Source organism: Callospermophilus lateralis, chromosome 4 (assembly GCF_048772815.1).
Source record: "Callospermophilus lateralis isolate mCalLat2 chromosome 4, mCalLat2.hap1, whole genome shotgun sequence".
In the NCBI taxonomy this organism is placed as follows: domain Eukaryota; kingdom Metazoa; phylum Chordata; class Mammalia; order Rodentia; family Sciuridae; genus Callospermophilus; species Callospermophilus lateralis.
In genome coordinates, this window is record NC_135308.1 from 48,594,892 (window position 1) to 48,613,155 (window position 18,264).

Genomic DNA, 18,264 nt, shown 5'->3' on the forward strand with positions numbered 1-18,264 from the left:
GCTTCAGACATTCCCCGCACGGGCCGCCAATTGCCGCAGTCTGGCTGGGCACAAATCACGAGCCACTGAAGCAGGAACAAACTTTATTTTTGAACTGCAAGAAAAAACCTCACACACACTCCTTGGGAAATCTCCCAAATGCCACATGGCTCGTCCAGGAACCCCGCAGCAGGAAAATATCTCCTCCGGAAAACCCTCCTCCTGCACTTCCCCAACCAATGGGAACTCTCGGGGAATCCCTGGAAATCCCCACGAGAGTTCATAAGTAGTGCGAGAACTCAAAAGTAGCGGCAGAGGCGGATAGTAATGCCTCGCCTGTCATCAATACTGTTGGCAAAATGCCAGGAGCCATACAGACTCCGCTGGCTCTCAACACCACACAAGCACCAGGGGCAGAGCAGTTGATCTGCCAGTCAGGTGCAAGCACCCAGGATGAAGCCTCTGCAGGGCGCTCCTGGCCTGTCAGCTTCTGCTGCACTGCTGCTGCTGCCCAGGGCCCAGGCAGATGAACAGGAACACAGATTCTCAGCAGAGGCTCCATCTGGTAGTCTCTAACTTAGGCCACTTCTGGCCTTAAAGTCTCCAGTTTCCCAGTCGAAGGCCTGGCCCCAAAACAATCTCTTGTATTTGGTCTAAAGTTGATCAGTGGTTTAATTGCATTTTCACATCCAAGATTGGATGTTATGGACTCTAAGAGTGGCTTTCACTTAGGACTGGATGGTTTTGAGAATGGTGGACTGGAGCAAGGCAGGAAAGTCAGTTTCAAGATACAGAAGAAGTTGTCTTTTAGATCAATACTGTTGGGCCCTTCCAAAATCGCCTGGAAACTTATAAGTACTTTTCACTTCTAATCTGTGTGGGGTCAAAAAAAGTAACAGTTATTACCATGAAGCTCTAGGAGAAACACTTCAAGAAGTTGAAATGGAATTTAGTGGTCTGGATATTAAATTTAAAGATGATGTGATGCCACCCAGTTACTGTGAAATTGATTTAGATAAAGAAAAGAGACATGCCTTTGTTGATGCTATCAAAATTCACTACTGGTACCAGATGTACATAGTTGATTTACCAATATGGGGTATTGTTGGTGAAGCAGATGAAAATGGAGAAAATTGTTATCTTTGGACCTACAAACAGCTTGAAGTAGGTTTTAGTGGAAATCGAATTGTTGAAGGAAAGGTAAAACTGATTCCCAATAGCAAAATACAAATGTCATATTTGGTAAAATGGAAAAATTCAGATGTAAAATTTGAAGAAAGATTGCAGAAATATCTTGATCCATCCTTTTTTCAACAGAGGATTCATTGGTTTTTAATTTTCAACTCCTTCATGATGGTGATCTTTTTGATAGGCTTAGTTTCAATGATTTTAATGAGAACTTAAGGAAAGATTATGTCTGGCTCAGTAATGAAGAAAAAATGTCTGACATGGATAGAGACTTAGGAGATGGATATGGATAGAAACAGGTGCATGGAGATGTATTTAGACCATCAAGACACCAGCTAACATATTCCTCTCTCATTGGTTCTGGATTTCAGATATTTGCTGTGTTTATCATTGTTATTATTATTTCAATGATAGAAGATTTATATATTTTCTATGCTGCTACATCACTAGTGAATGATTATTTTGGAGGAAGTCTGTATGCTAGACAAGGAGAAAGGAGATGGATAAAACAGATGTTCACTGGGGCATTCCTTATCCCAGCTGCAGTGCATTGCAGGCATTCTTCATCAATTTTATAGCCATTTATTACCATGCTTCAAGAGCCATTCCTTTTGGAACAAAAATCTAAATCTTATTGGTATAATACTTGTCCAAAATTTGTTAGGTCAGCCCAACTTCCTTTGCTGTGCCAATGCTGTGCCTCGTCCTATACTGGATAAAAAATATTTTATGTAGCCGCAGTTATTCTTTGCCTGGGATGAATTTTACCTTTTGGCTCTATCTTTATTGAAATGTATTTCATCTTCACATCTATTATGTCTATGGCTTCATGATGCTGGTGCTGGCCATCCTTTGCATTGTTACCATCTGTGTGATATTGTGTGCACATACTTCTTGCTAAATGGGATTATAGGTGGCAGTGGACAAGTTTTCTCTCTGCTGAATCAACTTCAATCCCTGTTTACATGTATTCCTTTTACTAATATTTTTTTTGAAACAAAGATGTATGGCTTACTTCAAACATCATTTTACTTTGGATATATGGTGGTATTTAGCACAGACTTGGGGTAATGTGTGGAGCAGTTGTTTACATGGAAACAAGGGATTTTGTCCAAAAAAAAATCTATACTAATGTGAAAATTGACTAGAGATGCAAGAAAACCTGGAACTTTGGATCAATTTCTCTTTTATATTGGTAGAAATCAGTGCTGTTTTCATCTAAACCCTTAAAGGAACTGAGAAAGGGAAATGGCCTCCTGATAATAGGTGGCTCATCCATGATCTCCACAAGTCAACAAAAGTACTGCTAATAGAATGAAAACCTCAGGCAGGACCACATGGTGGTCATATCAAAAACTATGTGGAGACTGACTCTGAGGCAACAGAAATTACTGAGCCAACCTTTTTCTTACCAGGCATTACCTACCCCAGGTTTGCCCAGAACAAGGGGAAATGGCCATTTAGTGAGTAACCTCTTTACCAACATGGACTGTGACTCTTCAGTAATCTTCCCACCCCTGAGACAAAAGTACAAAAGTGATTGAAGATGCTCAATCACCAAGCTGCCTCACTTCTTGATCCTGTCCTGACTCACATCTTGGAGTCATTGAATAGAAGACAGAATCTTCTAAGGGTCACTGCTCCATGTTTCTTTCTGAAATGCTTCTGTGTGGCTGTGGAGCCACCAGAAATCTAGGTAAACTGACTCTGACCACAGGTGACAGCCTGGTGAGCTTCAATTGGTGGACATTAGCATCATGATCTTGTTTCTAATGTTATTTGCCTCAGGTCCCAATATCTACTTTAAAATTCAGAACTTTTTTCAGCATCACAGATTACTCTGAACAGGTCTCTACATCCAGCTGCCATTTTTCAAGAGATATGGAATAAAGAGAAAGGAAGGTGTGTACAATATTCTAAATATGAATTAGCAAAATCCAGATGTGAGGATCTCCATGGGTCCCAGGGCCTGCCACTATAACAAAGAGACCAAGGAAAAGACACACAGGGCGGGGAACCTGCAAACCAAGAACTGCACAAAGACATACCAAGTGGTGCATGGGGTGTCTGTCTTAGCCCTTGAGCATGTGTGCCCTGGGGCTGGGTTCTTCTGAAGGGAGGAGGGTCTAGGGCTAGGATGCAGCCATGTGGGATGCTGACAAGGTGCTGCTCTTGACTTGGTTCTAGGGTGTTCCACATAATTTTTCACTAAGATACACCTTTTTCTCTGTGGTCCCCTCCCCTGCTTTGTACTTGCATTGCCTTCCATTACTGTGACAAATATCTGAGGTGATCAGCTTAGAAAGACAAAGGTTTATTCTGGCTGACTGTTGCAGGCTTCACTCCATGGTTGGTTGCCCTGTTGTTCTTGGACCTGAGGTGAAACCACATATCACCCTGGCAGTACATGGTGGCAAGTGACTCACTTAATGGTGGCTGGGAAGCAGAGAGTGGGAAATTAAGAGACCAGGGTTCCTCAGTCCCCTGAAAGGAGGCTCTTAACAGGAAGCTCCCCATTAGCCTCCCCCTTAAAGATCCCACTTCCTCCCAATAGTACCTGTGGCTGTGATCAAAGCTTTATCGCCTGTAGGGATCATTCCAGATTCAAACTTTAGTAGTGGCAGTGCTTCATTTAAAAAGGAAAGGATTGGAAGTATACCCTCCACTGGTCTTTTACTACAGATAGGAATCTAGAGGTAGAGAAGCCAGGAGCCCACTGGGGTCATCCCAGCCACCAGGAGAGGCCACAGCTTGACCAGGGAGGCCAGAACAATGGAGGCATGGAGTGGAGGCCAGGTTCTGGATGCACTGGAAGTAAGAACCAGCACAGCTGCTGACTACTGAATGGAGCATAAAGAAAGAAAAGATGCCACCGGGGTGGAGCTCAGGGGCACAGCACTTGCCTGACATGTGTGAGGCCCCGGATTCCATCCCTTGCAGAACAAGAGAATTTTTTTAAAGAAATAAATAGGAGACACAAGGTCAGGCCTGTGTTTCTCCTTCCTTTGTTGCACAACCACACAATACAAAGCTCTTTCAGCTTAGGATGTTATTGGTCACCACTGGGGAAAAAGAGCAAAATGCAGAGAGACATCAGAGAAATCTGCTTTGCAGCAATAGCAGTCCCAGTTCCCCTGGCCTGCATTCTTGTCCCTGACAGAGGACTGTAACTTTGTTTCTGTTATCCCATTAGCTGAGGATGCCTGGCCAGGGTCCAGCAGGCAGCATTTACCTGGTCCAGGGAAACTGTCACTCTAGACCCCAGAAGAGTCCCAGTTCCCCTGTGTCACCAGATCACCCACTGGGAAGGTGCTCTTGGAAGGAAGGCTGTCTGCAGCTTTAGTTGTTACAGGGTGGGGACTGGGGAGTCTGTAGCCACCTGCCCTGGGAGTGAGGGAACTGATCCCAGTAACAAATGCAGCTGCCTCCTCCCCCAACTCACATGGTTAGTTGATTGGTGAGACCAGAAATCTGCTGCTTTGGGAAAAGAGGGAAAGCGAAATTGTTTCTGCTTTAAGAAACTGCTGATTCCCAGTTACCTTATTTGTTAAGAAAAGGGGATTTCATTTTTCATGTACTTCTGCATTTAAATTACATTCAGAGCCAAGGAAAAGAGTAGCTCAGATGGGGATCTACACCTTGCCTTGACCTTTATCCCAAAAGACTTACCCCTGAGGTAGAAAATCTCCTGTCCTTCAGGGGAAGTTATCCTGGTTTTCCCAGCTCCAAGTAACATACTGTATGCACTCAATTAAAGTTAATTTTGCATGAGTCAATGAAGGAGTAATCCAATAATATTTCTGAAGCATCTTTAGCATCAATATGTAGCCTGTGCTTCATGACGCTTTCCTGACACAATCTCTCTTACTTGCAGGTCACCTGGCAGAATTTCCTATCTTTATTCACCAGATCCACATTTTAGAGTTGTAGTTAGTTTTGCATTCACCCACACAAGCATTTATACTGTAACCACTATTTGCCAACCACTGTTTCACAGTAGCTTATGATACATCAATAAACAAGAAAAATAGTCACCTGCCTTGTGGGTGCCATTCTGATGAAGAGAAGCAGACAACAAATAATAAATACAATAAATAATCCAGTAATTCAGAAAAAGTAGATCTATGGGGGTGCAGAGTATCACAAGGGATCTGATGCAGGGAGAGGGACTGACTGTGTCTTCCTAACATCTTATCATAGGTACACAATTTCCAGAACCTGTCTTATACATCTGCTGAAGAGCAACCTTGACTTTAATTTCATTTAACAGTGTGCCGAAATACATTAAATGAGAGTACCAAAAACCTAGAGAAAATACACAAGTATTACTGAGCCTATGGAAAATGAAATGAAATGAGAATGCCTAGGATTCTCAGAAGTTATTTATTCATAAATAACTTTTTAATCATGTTTTGTTTACAAAACTTCAGAGAATATGGAAAATATTTTAATTTGGTAGCTAACTGATATATAAAATGTAAAAATTCTATGTATTTAGAGAGTACTATGTGATGATTTGATACACCAAATAAGGTACAATGTTTAAATCAGGTTAAAGACACCTACCTTCTTAAATATTTCCCCTTTTTATATGGTGAAAACATGTGGGCTCTTTTCTTCCACCTTGTTGAAATATACCATATCTAACTGTTATCAATACTCACCACTTTACTGTGCAACAGCATTCCAGAAAATATTTGCTGTTTTTATTTATTTATTTATTTATTTGTTTGTTTGTTTGTTTGCCAATGAGCCTCCGTTTTATTTATGTATTTAAATGTATTTCTGAGATTTGAACCCAGTACTTCATAGGAGCTAGGCAAGTGCTCTGCCACAGAGCTACAACTCTAGCCCGGTTTGCTATTGTTCGGCTTTACTTATTTCTGCAGCACCAGGGAGTGAAGCCCAGGGCTTTTCACACTGGGCAAGGGCTCCACCATAGAGCTACACTCACAACCCAGCAGAAAGCATTTCTGGAAGGAGTGAGAGGATGGACTGAATCCTCTCCTAAAAGGAACAAAATTGGGCTACTTCAATTATTTTTTTTCTACGTGGTCTCATGGCTTTTCAATTACAAAAGCCATGCATACTCTTTGTAAAAAAAAAAGACACATACTGCACAGAGGTTTATCAATTAAGTCTAAATTCCTCAGAGAACTGAGAAGAGTTCCCTTATTTTGACTTTCCAAAAGTATAAGTATGTTAATATATACCTATTTTTGTTTCAAAATCATGGAAATGCATATCTCCTTAACAGATATTAAATTCAGCACAATGGCCTATGGGCAGAGAAATGAAGGAGGTTCTCATTCTCTATTTTTTGCTTGTTTGTTGACATTGAGGACCTTACATGTGTATACTTCAAATCTGATTAAAATGTTAGATATGTGGTTATATTTTATAAACTAACCAGTGCACAGTACTATAGTTCACACCCAGTGATATGAATAGTAAGTACTAGTTTTCCCCTCCAAACTCATGAAAGAATAGAGTTTGAAATCTAGCTTGAATATCCAACTAATTACATAGGGATTGCCATTAGGAAAAATTCAGACTTCCTCCCTCTATCAATATTTCAAGAAGAAAGCACCTTCTCTGTCGGGGTCCAGCCCCAGCGGGGTCCAGGGAGTCCTGAAGGAGGAGTGGCGTCGGCGAAGTGATGAGACAGGAGTCGTTCCGTTTGAGCAATCTCCAGAGAGAGAGCTAAAGCAGCTTTCTCTGGGTCCCTTTTTTATTACAATTTTTTTCATCATTATAGATTCACAATACGTCATTGATTATATAATTTAAAACTTTGTCAAGACATGACATTTCCTTAACCATGATTGAGAGCACACCGATCTACATTCTTCCAGGATATGACCCCCAGCCATACAATCATCAAAGTACAGAATCATCAATAAAACATGTCACCAATTTACATCCTTCAGATTTTTCCAAGATTTACTATTTTTCCCAAGATATGTTATTTCCTTATTAACTGATGCCAAACTACATAACCAGACTCTAAGTCTTTAGCCAATCATTAACCTAAAGTACATTTGTACTTTATTTTTAATTTAAAATTCCCATCTAAAAAAGTCCCTTTAAATCTTATATTTAAAATATCCTAAAGTTTATGAATTATCCTTAAAACATATCAGAAACCTATACAACTAAAGACTTAAGAATTTCTAAACTTAAGAATCTAAATAAAATAATATTTTTAACATTATTTTAAAACTGTGTCTTATAAACCTATTTTAATTGATTCCTAAATTTATTTTCATAAAACTGGTTGAGCTGCTTTCTCGAAGAGTTTCTTTGTTTCTCAGTCAAGGTACACTAGTTCTCAAAGAGTTTGTTTCTCAGTCAAGGTGCACTAGTTCTCAAAGAATTTGTTTTTCAGAGGATGATTGTTGTCCATTATTAGGTTTGTCCACAATGTACTAAGATAGAAGAATAGCCTTTTACTTTGTCCTTGATATGCTGAGGGGTGGGTAGAACGGCCTCCAAGGCATGAACTACCTGTTCTGTTCTAGCCATCTGAAATTTAATTTGTTTGGCATTTAACATGCTCATGCCTCCTGTGAGAAACATAAGCATGAAAATGCAAAGTCCCAATTACATAAAAAAGGGTCTCATGGTTTCGGTTACCCACCAACCAGCGTGGCTTTGTCAGCATTCATCCTCACTGTGACCCTGTCAAGACAGTGGGAGAGCGGCTTTGCCAACACTTTTTCTCACTGTGACCCTGTCAAGACAGTGAGTGGGGGATCGCCTCCACCAATTCCCCCTTTTTTATTTTTTAAATGAAGTAACTTTAGTTCCAGATGGGCTGAACGAATTTCACGACTCAGCAATCTGAACAGGACTGGAAGGACAAAAATAAGGACAAGAATAATTAAAATACTTAAACCACTATTAATTAAAATAGAAAATAAAGTTTTGTTGGAGACTAAAGAGTTTAATTTGGAAACAAAAGTGTCAGCTAATTCTGGAATGGTTGTTTCTGAAATATGTGCCTGGCTAATGTCTTTAATTTTTTCCTGTAATTTATCTATATCTAAAGTTAAATTAGTGTTTTTCCATAATCCTCGTAAATGACATTGTATCTGAGACCATGTTTTTTCAGAATAGTTATATGTGTGAGGAGTAACACAAATCCATTTATATTGGGAATGACATCTAGTTGTCATTCGAGTTTTTATGTTTTGAATTTGATTACCAATGTAAAGGACAGCCTCTTCTAAAGCATTAACTCTAGCTTCTAACTTTGTATCTATATGTTCCTGAATCATAAGTGCAGTAGAAATATTTTTTGACAACTGATTTACATGATGAGCAGTATGAACTTCTTTAACTAATGTAGTGGTGGAAGCAACTATGGACCCTATTATACCAATTAATGCTGAAATTCCTAAAATTAAGGTAGCTACAAAACGTTTAGTCTAATTAAGGCTTGATTAACTGAATCTAATGCTTGTAACCCAGGATCATCATACCAAACAGAATCTAATTTAACAGGCAACATAACATAAGAAGGTTTATGTACAATTAAAATATGATTGGATGCTGATATGCTAGGATCAATACAATTTGTTAATGTACAACCTTCACAAACAACATCATAAGTTTTATCCTCTAATTTTGAAATCTTTAGTGTTCCTTGATTTTTAAGTAATATTGCATAAGGGGATCCTACACAAGCTGTAACAAAATGACTTTCATGTACTAAAGAAGGCCTAATCATATGTATTATGTCTAAAGAAGCCAATAATCTGTAAAGTTCTGTATAAACCTGATAATGTTGTTTAATTTTAGTAAAATATAAAGGGGCAACCCATCCAGCTGAGAACCATTCATTCATGGGTTCAAGTGGAATGCTCTTAATAATTCGTATTTGAGGAGTATTCCATGAAGGTGACGATAAAATTTTAGGAGCCTCATATTTAGATTCAGAAATAGAAAAATCATATATTGGAAAAGAAGAATTTTTTGGAAAGATTTTAAATCCTTTTTTAATAAACATACATGTATGCCACATTGGAAATCCAAATTGTCTATCTATTCTTACCCATGAATGATCAAGATGGGACTCAGCTTTTTTACAATCTTGAAACATAGAAGGAGGCTTTTCTGAAGGCAAATTTTCTTTAAAATCAGGAAAATCTAAAGCTAAAATAGAAAGCATCCAAAGATCCTTTATATCATTTTCCTCATTTGGAGAATTTGTCATAAAAGTTCTATAATTAAGTGGTATGCAGCCCACAATTGGAATAATATTATAACTAAAACACAGAGGAGGTAAATGACTATGACCCTTAAAACTAAAATTATGAGTTGATATAGGAGTAATAAAAGAATTAGATTTACCCCCCAGGAGATTAGTATTATTGGTAAATACCTTAATATCTCCTTTTCCCCAAGTAGTGAGATGAAATAAAGGTGGATCAGGATAATATGCCCAATAATATTCAGAAGACACATTGGTTATCTGACAGGCAAGAATAGCTAGCATAGCAACAAACATTTTCTTAGGAGTGCAGAGGTTTGACTGAGTAGAAATAAGTTCTCGAGCTTGATGAGTCAATTGTTTTAATTGTCCCCAAGTTGGTAATTCTGCAAATCTTGTAGAAGATGATCGTCTGAATAAGGATTGAGGGTCATCAAAGCTCATTCGGGAGAAAGATGGAATCAAGGTAGTCATCAAATCTTCCTCAGGCACCGTGGTCAATGGTGAGGCGTGTCGGAGACTCGGAGGGCACGATCTGTTTCGCTTTCTGGTCCGGAGGCTGGACATAGGGTCGAATCAGTCTGTCAGGGATCCAAATGGGGGAATCTGCGTCCTGTGGGAAGACACAAGCATATCCTCGCCCACAAGTTAGTAATACATCAGGTCCTTTTCATTTACCTGTCAAAAGATCTTTCCATTTTACCAAGGGTTTTGCTGATATTTTTTCACTTTCCCAATGTCTTAACATGGGAGTCACTCCTTTATAATCACAATTAAGATGATTAATCACAAACAAAGCATGTTGTAAAACATGATAAGGAGAACTATATTTATATTTTCCTTCTTGAAGTTTAGTAATTTGAGCTTTCAATGTTTGATGAGCTCTCTCAACTATAGCTTGTCCTTGAGGATTATAAGGAATTCCTGTAGAATGAGAAATTTTAAACATATCACAAAATTTTTTAAAAGCATTTGAAGTGTAAGCTGGTGCATTATCTGTTTTTAATGCTTTAGGCATTCCCAAATATGAGAAACAAATAAACAAGTGTTGCACTACGTCTTTATATGCTTCCCCAGTTCTTGCTGAGGCAATAATCACATGAGAAAAAGTATCAACAACAACATGAACATAACTTAATTTTTTAAATGAAGGAATATGAGTAACATCCATTTGCCATAAATCATTAGGTCTTAAACCACGAGGATTAACTCCCATGGGTAAAGTTGGCAATAATGATGGACAGGTTTGACAATTTTTGACAATAGTTCTAGCTGATTCCCTAGGGATATGAAATTGTTGTCGAAGGGCAGAAGCATTTTGATGATGTAAAGCATGACTAGCTGTAGCTTCCTGAACAGTAAGAATTTGGGGTCTGGTTAATGAATCTGCCAAAGAATTGCCTTGTGACAATTTTCCTGGTAAGTTAGAATGTCCTTGAATATGTCCTATAAAATAAGGATGTTGTCTATCTAAAATTAACTTAATCATTTGAATCAAAAGTGATAGGGAGAGTAAAACTTAAATCTCTAGATTGTAGAGCCTCTTTCATAGCTCCTTTAAATCCTACATTCCGTGGAGGAGGTGGTAAAGTATTTTTCATTTTGGAACCCAATTTATTTTTGGTAGAAGATCCGCAAGAATGTGTACTTATGGGGGCAAAGAATTCTTCATTATGATATTCAGTAGCTGCTTCTTCTAAATTATCTTTATTTTGTAAACAAGACTGATCCTTCTCCTCATCTTTTTTTAGGACATAAGTTTCACTTCTAGAGTCCTTCCTTAGGGGAGTTTCTTCAGTAGGGACAGTTAAGTTAATCTTATTTAAGATTTCAGCTTCTTGAGCTGGATCTAACATATCTTTTAAAAGATTCCATAATGCTATAGCATCTACAGGCATATTTTCTGGTCCATAATTAGAGTAATATGCTCTTAAAGCTTCTCCTATTTTTACCCATGTTTTTAGATCTAAGGTTCCCTCTTCTGGGAACCAAGGACAACATTCCTGAATAAAATGAAAAAACCTCTGTAATTGTGAAGTGGGAACCTGAACTCCTTTTTTTCTAAGCAAATGTTTAACAATATCAATGAATAATCCTCGTTCCTTGGATTTTGTATTTCCCATTTTTCTTTTACCTAATTACCCACTCTCACCTGTTCTGCCAACAGGGGGCTCGCGAAACCCACGGGTAATGGCCTATCCACTCCGAAAACAAGGGGGCAAATGCCGAGGGGGCTTACCTTCAGGTGCCGAGGGGATTACCTTCAGGTCCCTGTTCGGGCGCCAATTGTCGGGGTCCAGCCCCAGCGGGGTCCAGGGAGTCCTGAAGGAGGAGTGGCGTCGGCGAAGTGATGAGACAGGAGTCGTTCCGTTTGAGCAATCTCCAGAGAGAGAGCTAAAGCAGCTTTCTCTGGGTCCCTTTTTTATTACAATTTTTCTCATCATTATAGATTCACAATACGTCATTGATTATATAATTTAAAACTTTGCCAAGACATGACATTTCCTTAACCATGATTGAGAGCACACCGATCTACATTCTTCCAGGATATGACCCCCAGCCATACAATCATCAAAGTACAGAATCATCAATAAAACATGTCACCAATTTACATCCTTCAGATTTTCCCAAGATTTACTATTTTTCCCAAGATATGTTATTTCCTTATTAACTGATGCCAAACTACATAACCAGACTCTAAGTCTTTAGCCAATCATTAACCTAAAGTACATTTGTACTTTATTTTTAATTTAAAATTCCCATCTAAAAAAGTCCCTTTAAATCTTATATTTAAAATATCCTAAAGTTTATGAATCATCCTTAAAACATATCAGAAACCTATACAACTAAAGACTTAAGAATTTCTAAACTTAAGAATCTAAATAAAATAATATTTTTAACATTATTTTAAAACTGTGTCTTATAAACCTATTTTAATTGATTCCTAAATTTATTTTCATAAAACTGGTTGAGCTGCTTTCTCGAAGAGTTTCTTTGTTTCTCAGTCAAGGTACACTAGTTCTCAAAGAGTTTGTTTCTCAGTCAAGGTGCACTAGTTCTCAAAGAATTTGTTTTTCAGAGGATGATTGTTGTCCATTATTAGGTTTGTCCACAATGTACTAAGATAGAAGAATAGCCTTTTACTTTGTCCTTGATATGCTGAGGGGTGGGTAGAACGGCCTCCAAGGCATGAACTACCTGTTCTGTTCTAGCCATCTGAAATTTAATTTGTTTGGCATTTAACATGCTCATGCCTCCTGTGAGAAACATAAGCATGAAAATGCAAAGTCCCAATTACATAAAAAAGGGTCTCATGGTTTCGGTTACCCACCAACCAGCGTGGCTTTGTCAGCATTCATCCTCACTGTGACCCTGTCAAGACAGTGGGAGAGCGGCTTTGCCAACACTTTTTCTCACTGTGACCCTGTCAAGACAGTGAGTGGGGGATCGCCTCCACCACTTCTCCTGACCCTACCCATGAGCACATCAGTCTAATGCATCATCCATGGCATCTCACACAATCATCCAACCCAACCACAGCCAGGATCTCCACCATCCCCAAGTCTTCAGCTGTGGTGTCCTCGTGCAGGCCAATGTCAAAAGCCAGCTTATCAGTTAAAGACCACCAGGGGGTGAGGCAGCACAGATACTAAATCACAAAAGCAGAAGTGATTGCTCAGCATTTATTGTCATGGTGGAGTCCTATTCTGACAACTAATTTGATATCTCTCTCTCTCTCTGCTGCTTAGCCTTTTCTAAAAATCTGGATCCCTCTGAACAAAGCCCAGGTCTTTATTGGCTGAGGCAAAACAGCCCTAGCACAGCATTCATTAGGAGCAATATTTAAAGAAAATGTGTAATTTTTTCCCCCATAAAAGACTAAGGAAATGTGTCACAATAAGACAAGTAACTGGAGATGTGTTTCTACATCTCTCACTTCGTGTGATATATTTATGATCTACAGCACAGTGTGATCTGACAGTGAGAACCAGAACCCTAGCAGAAATTGAAAAACTATTCAATTTTATGTTCTACTTCTGTTTTCCCTTCATTTTTTTAACTCTCTGAAATCCATCCAGAATTACTTGGTTTTGGTGTGCAGGATGTTGTTTTACTAAAATGAAGTTTGATTGTGCATGTGTTTCCCTAGGAGGAATTGGTTTCTCTCCAGACTATCATTGCCACCAACCCCTAGGTTTTCCTAACTGTATGTTCACGAAGTTTAGGGTCATTTTTCAGACCAACTCTCAGCACCTTGTTAAGTGCTATAAGGAAGAGGACACAAAATGAATGTGGTATGAGCTTGCAGTACCCCTCCCTCTGCACAAAGCAGGCTCAGAGCCAACAATAACAGGGACATGTGAAGAGGACACAGAGAAAGTTCTGGGGATTAGGAAAGGCCAAAACCCTCTCCAAGAGCTCTGAACAATTAAGGCAAAGGCTAGAAAATTCCCATTATGGAGCAGGGTCCATCCAGCTAAATGGTGGCTAGGGAGTGTGTGAAGGCAGGAGATGAACTGATTGGGGGGAACTTCAGCACCATTGATGTGTCATCTATGTGAGCTGGAGACTTGGAATTGGCCTGCTGACTATGAAGCACTGGCTCTCATGGTAACAGAAGAGGCTTCAAGGGTCTCCAAACCTGTACTGAGTAAGCACAGGACTCTGTATCTGACCTGGAAACAGGCAACCCACAGGAATCCCTGAAGTTCACTGGCTTCAGATATGAACTGTGTTAAATGTTTGTTTTTATTACAGAAAAAGTAACAACTTTACATTACTCAGACTTTCCAGATAAAAACAATGTGGTGCCTGATGTGAAATCTTCTACAAATTTCCTCAACAATATTATAGTCCTCAGCACTGCAGTTATTAACAGACATATTGTCTTCTAAGTTTCACAGTAACATTGAGGTAGATATAGATGCTATAATTATCCTACTAACTTCATTAAGTTCCATGGAAGCATGGACTTGGCATATTCACTCTGTACTGCACACCGTATAGTGCCTAGCACACAGATTTTGATCAAGCAAAGTGATTAAAGGACCCAAAGAAATTTCCAGACACAATTAAAAGTTAAAAAACCCCAAAAAAGTATCCCAGGCTGTGTGGTGACAAAGTATGCCTGAACCTAGACCTCAGCATCAACATGCAGAGTAGACTCAACTCTAAGACACCCTTAACACCAAAATGCGACGAGTAACCTCAGCTTAGCCACCACCGAGGAGATAGTGGCTGGGTCAACAGATACCAGTGACCAGTTTTGTTCATGGTGAACTGGGATTCTTTTTCATAGTTTTAACTAATTTGTGCTTGGGCATAAATTTTAATGCAATTCATATAAAGATACTAAAGCAATTCTTCACAAAACTAGAAAAAGCAACCAAGACATTCATGTGAAAAAATAAGAGACGCAGAATAGCCAAAGCAATACTTAGCATGAAGAGTGAAGTAAGACATATCATAATAGTATAGCTTAAACTGTACTATAGAGCCACGATAACAAAAACAGCATTGTATTCCCACACTGGCAATGAGTGAATGGGCTGGGAGGTGGCTCAATGGCAAAGGGGGCAAAGCGCTTGCCTCGCATTCCTAAAGCGGTGGGTAAGATCCCCGATCCAAAAAGAAAAAGGAAAAAAAATTACACATAAATGAACGCCAGCAAAAAGGAAATAAACAAACTTTATCAATATATGAATCCTTATTCAAAAACATATCTGCTCTGCATTTTTCAGGATATTTGTCAGATGATCCCTCATCCTTTACCTCTTCAAAACAATTTTTCCCCAAAGTTGGGAGTCATGAAACATGTCTTAGTCATCTCTCTTCCGAACCTATGCAAGAGGTGTCTTGGATGTGTAGGATGTAATCTCGCTGAGGATCAAGGTCTGATCTGGGGCCAGCTTGGGAAGCATTGCTGGTGATATCACATAATAAGTACTTGTTAAAATTCAAATGCATGCATGAACAAATGATATAGAACCAAAAGATATTATGATTAAAGGTGAAGAAGAAGCAAATAGGGCTGGGATTGTGACCCAGCGATAGAGCTCTTGTCTTGCACGTGTGAGGCACTGGCTTTGATTCTCAGCACCACATACAAACAAATGAATAAAATAAAGTTCCAGAGACACCTTACAGAGCTCAGGCTCTTCCCAGATGTACTGCAGCTGGGGCCCAGTGTAGCCTGGTTTCATCCTGCCACCAGCGGGATGCTCAGGCCCAGCCCAGGACTGCTTCCACTCACCTGCCACAAGCAGACCTGCCAGAGCTTATGTACAGTCCAGATCTGACCCCACTGACCTGCACAGGCAGCCAGACACAGGGTAGGTTTGCGTGCATCCCACAACCAGGAGACCTGCACCTAACTCAGGTCCAGTCCAGGACCACCTTCATACACCAGCAGACACGCACTGGAGCTCAGGATCTTCCCAGATCAGCCTTACCAACCTCCATGGAGCCTGGGAAAAGGTAGGTCCGGATCCATCCCAACATTGATTAACCCTCCCTGGAGCTGAGACTCAGGCCAGGACTGCCTCTGCCCACTGGCAAACCACTGTAGGAGCTCAGATCCAGTCCATAGCCACCCCAAGGACCTGCACGGGAGAAAGGGCCCAGGGTAATCTGAATCCATCCACTCATTGTGAGACTGGCGCCAAAGCTCAGGTCATACCCAGGACTGCCTCCACCCACCAGAAGCTCCCTCCAGAGCTCAGGTTTGGACCAGGACAGACTTCCACAGACAGACACTGCGCAGTGGCCAATCACAGCCTAGATCAGCCTTGACGACCTGAATGGTAGCTGGAGCCCAGAGTAGTCCTCAGTCCTTCCTGCCACCAGCAGAATCCCCCCATCCCCGATTCTAAGGCTCCCACCAGATAAGCCTTGCAGATGTGCACAGGAGCCCAGGCACAAGGTAGCCCTGGGAACATATGGCCACCACCAGACCTTCACCTGAGCTCAGGTTCGTCCCAGGACTGACTCAGTCCACAGCAGGCCCCTACTAGAGCTCATACACATCCCAGATCGGCCTCGCTGACCTGCAAAGGACCCACAGCAAGGAGAGGCCAGGTTCCATACCACCACCTGCAAAACCCCACCAGAGCTCCAGCTCTGCCCAGATCCAACTCCATGACCTGGCAGGAGATGGAACTCCACCCCAGGGTAGCCCAAGTTCATCCAGTCACCATGAGACTGACACCCAAGCTTAGGCTCTGCCTAGGACTAACTCTGCCCCCTGGCAGACAGACTTAGAAGTTCATCCCCGGCCCAGATCAGCCTCTCCAATAGTTGTGGAGCCTGGCCCAAAGTAGGCCTGGGACCAACTGCCAAAAACAGGCCCCAAGCAGTGTTCAGGCTAGACAAAGGAGAGCCTATGCCTACAAGCAGAAACCTGCCAGAGCTCATCCATGGCCCAGATTGACCTCACTGACCTGCTCCAGAGCCCAGCATGGGGAGACCCAGTTCCATGCCGCCATCTGCAGAACCCCACCAGAGCTCCATCTCTGCCCAGATCTAACTCAACAACATGGCAGGAGACGAAGCCCAAGCCCAGGGTAGTCCAAATCCATTCAGGCACCAAGAGACTGGCACCTGAGCTCAGACTCCAACCACAACTGACTCTGCCCACTGACAGACAGTAGCAGAAATTCAGCCCCAGTCCAGATCAGCCTCACTGACAGGCACGGGAGCCTGGCCAAGGTAGTCTTGGGACCAACTACCACAAGCAGACCCCTAACAGAGCTCAGGCCAGACACAGGACAGTCTCCTTCCACAGGAAGACCCATGCCTGAACTCATCTGCAGCCCAGATCCACCTCGCTGATCTGCTGGAGCCCTGGCAAGGGTAGGCCCTGTTCCATCCTACCACCAGTGAACCCCCCACCAGATCTCAAGCTCCAACCAGATAAGCCTTACAGATGTGTCCAGGAGCCCCAGAACAGGGTACCCCTGGAAACATATGGCCACCATCATACCTCCACCCAAGCTCAGGCTGCCCCCAGGACTGACTCCGCCCATAGGCAAGACAACCTCCAGAGCTTTGTCCCAGCCCAGGTCCACCATAATGACTTGCTCGAGAGTGTGGGCAAGGACAGGCCTCTTCCATTTCTCCACTGCCCGAGCCCTGCTTGAGCTCAGGCTCAGCCCAAGACTGCTTCAGCCCACAGGCAGACCCCTGCAGCAGCTCATAAATGGCCATCATTGGACTTGCTGTCCTGCACAGGAGCCTTGGAAAGGGGAGGCCAGGTTCCATCCCGCCACCTGCAGAAGCCCACCAGAGCTCCAGCTCTGCCCAGATCCATCTCGACAACCTGGCAGGAGACGGAGCCCCAGCCCAGGGTAGCCCAAGACCATCTAGCCACCATGAGACTGGCACTCGAGCTCAGGCTCCATCTAGGAATGACTCCGCCCACTGTCAGACAGTGACCAAAGTTTAGCCCCAGTCCAGGTCAACCTTGCTGACAGACGCTGGAGCCTAGCCCAAGGTAAGCCTGCAACCAACTGCCACAAGCAGGCCCTGAGCAGAGTTCAGGCCAGAAAGAGTACCACCTCTGCTCACTGGCAGAACCCTGCTGGAGCTCATCCAGGGCCAAGATCAGCCTTGCTGACTTGCTCAGGAACCCTGGAAGGTGAGACCTGGTTCCATCCCGCCATCTGCAGAACTTCACCAGAGCTCCAGCTCTGCCCAGAACCAACTTGATGACCTTGTAGGAGATAAAGCCCAAGCCCAGGATAGCCAAGTCCATCCAGTCACCATGAGACTGGCACCCAAGATCATGCTCCGCCCACAACTGACTCTACCCACTGACAGTTGCAGAAGTTCAGCCCCAGCCCAGATAAGCCTTGCTGACAGGCTCAGGAGCCTGGCCCATGGTA

The 18,264-nt window shown here is 41.8% G+C and overlaps 1 pseudogene; it reads left to right on the plus strand.

Moving 5' to 3' along the window:
* Nucleotides 1–432: 432 nt before the first annotated feature.
* Nucleotides 433–2,315, plus strand: LOC143396685 (transmembrane 9 superfamily member 3-like; annotated as a pseudogene).
* The last annotated feature ends 15,949 nt before the right edge of the window (nucleotides 2,316–18,264 follow it).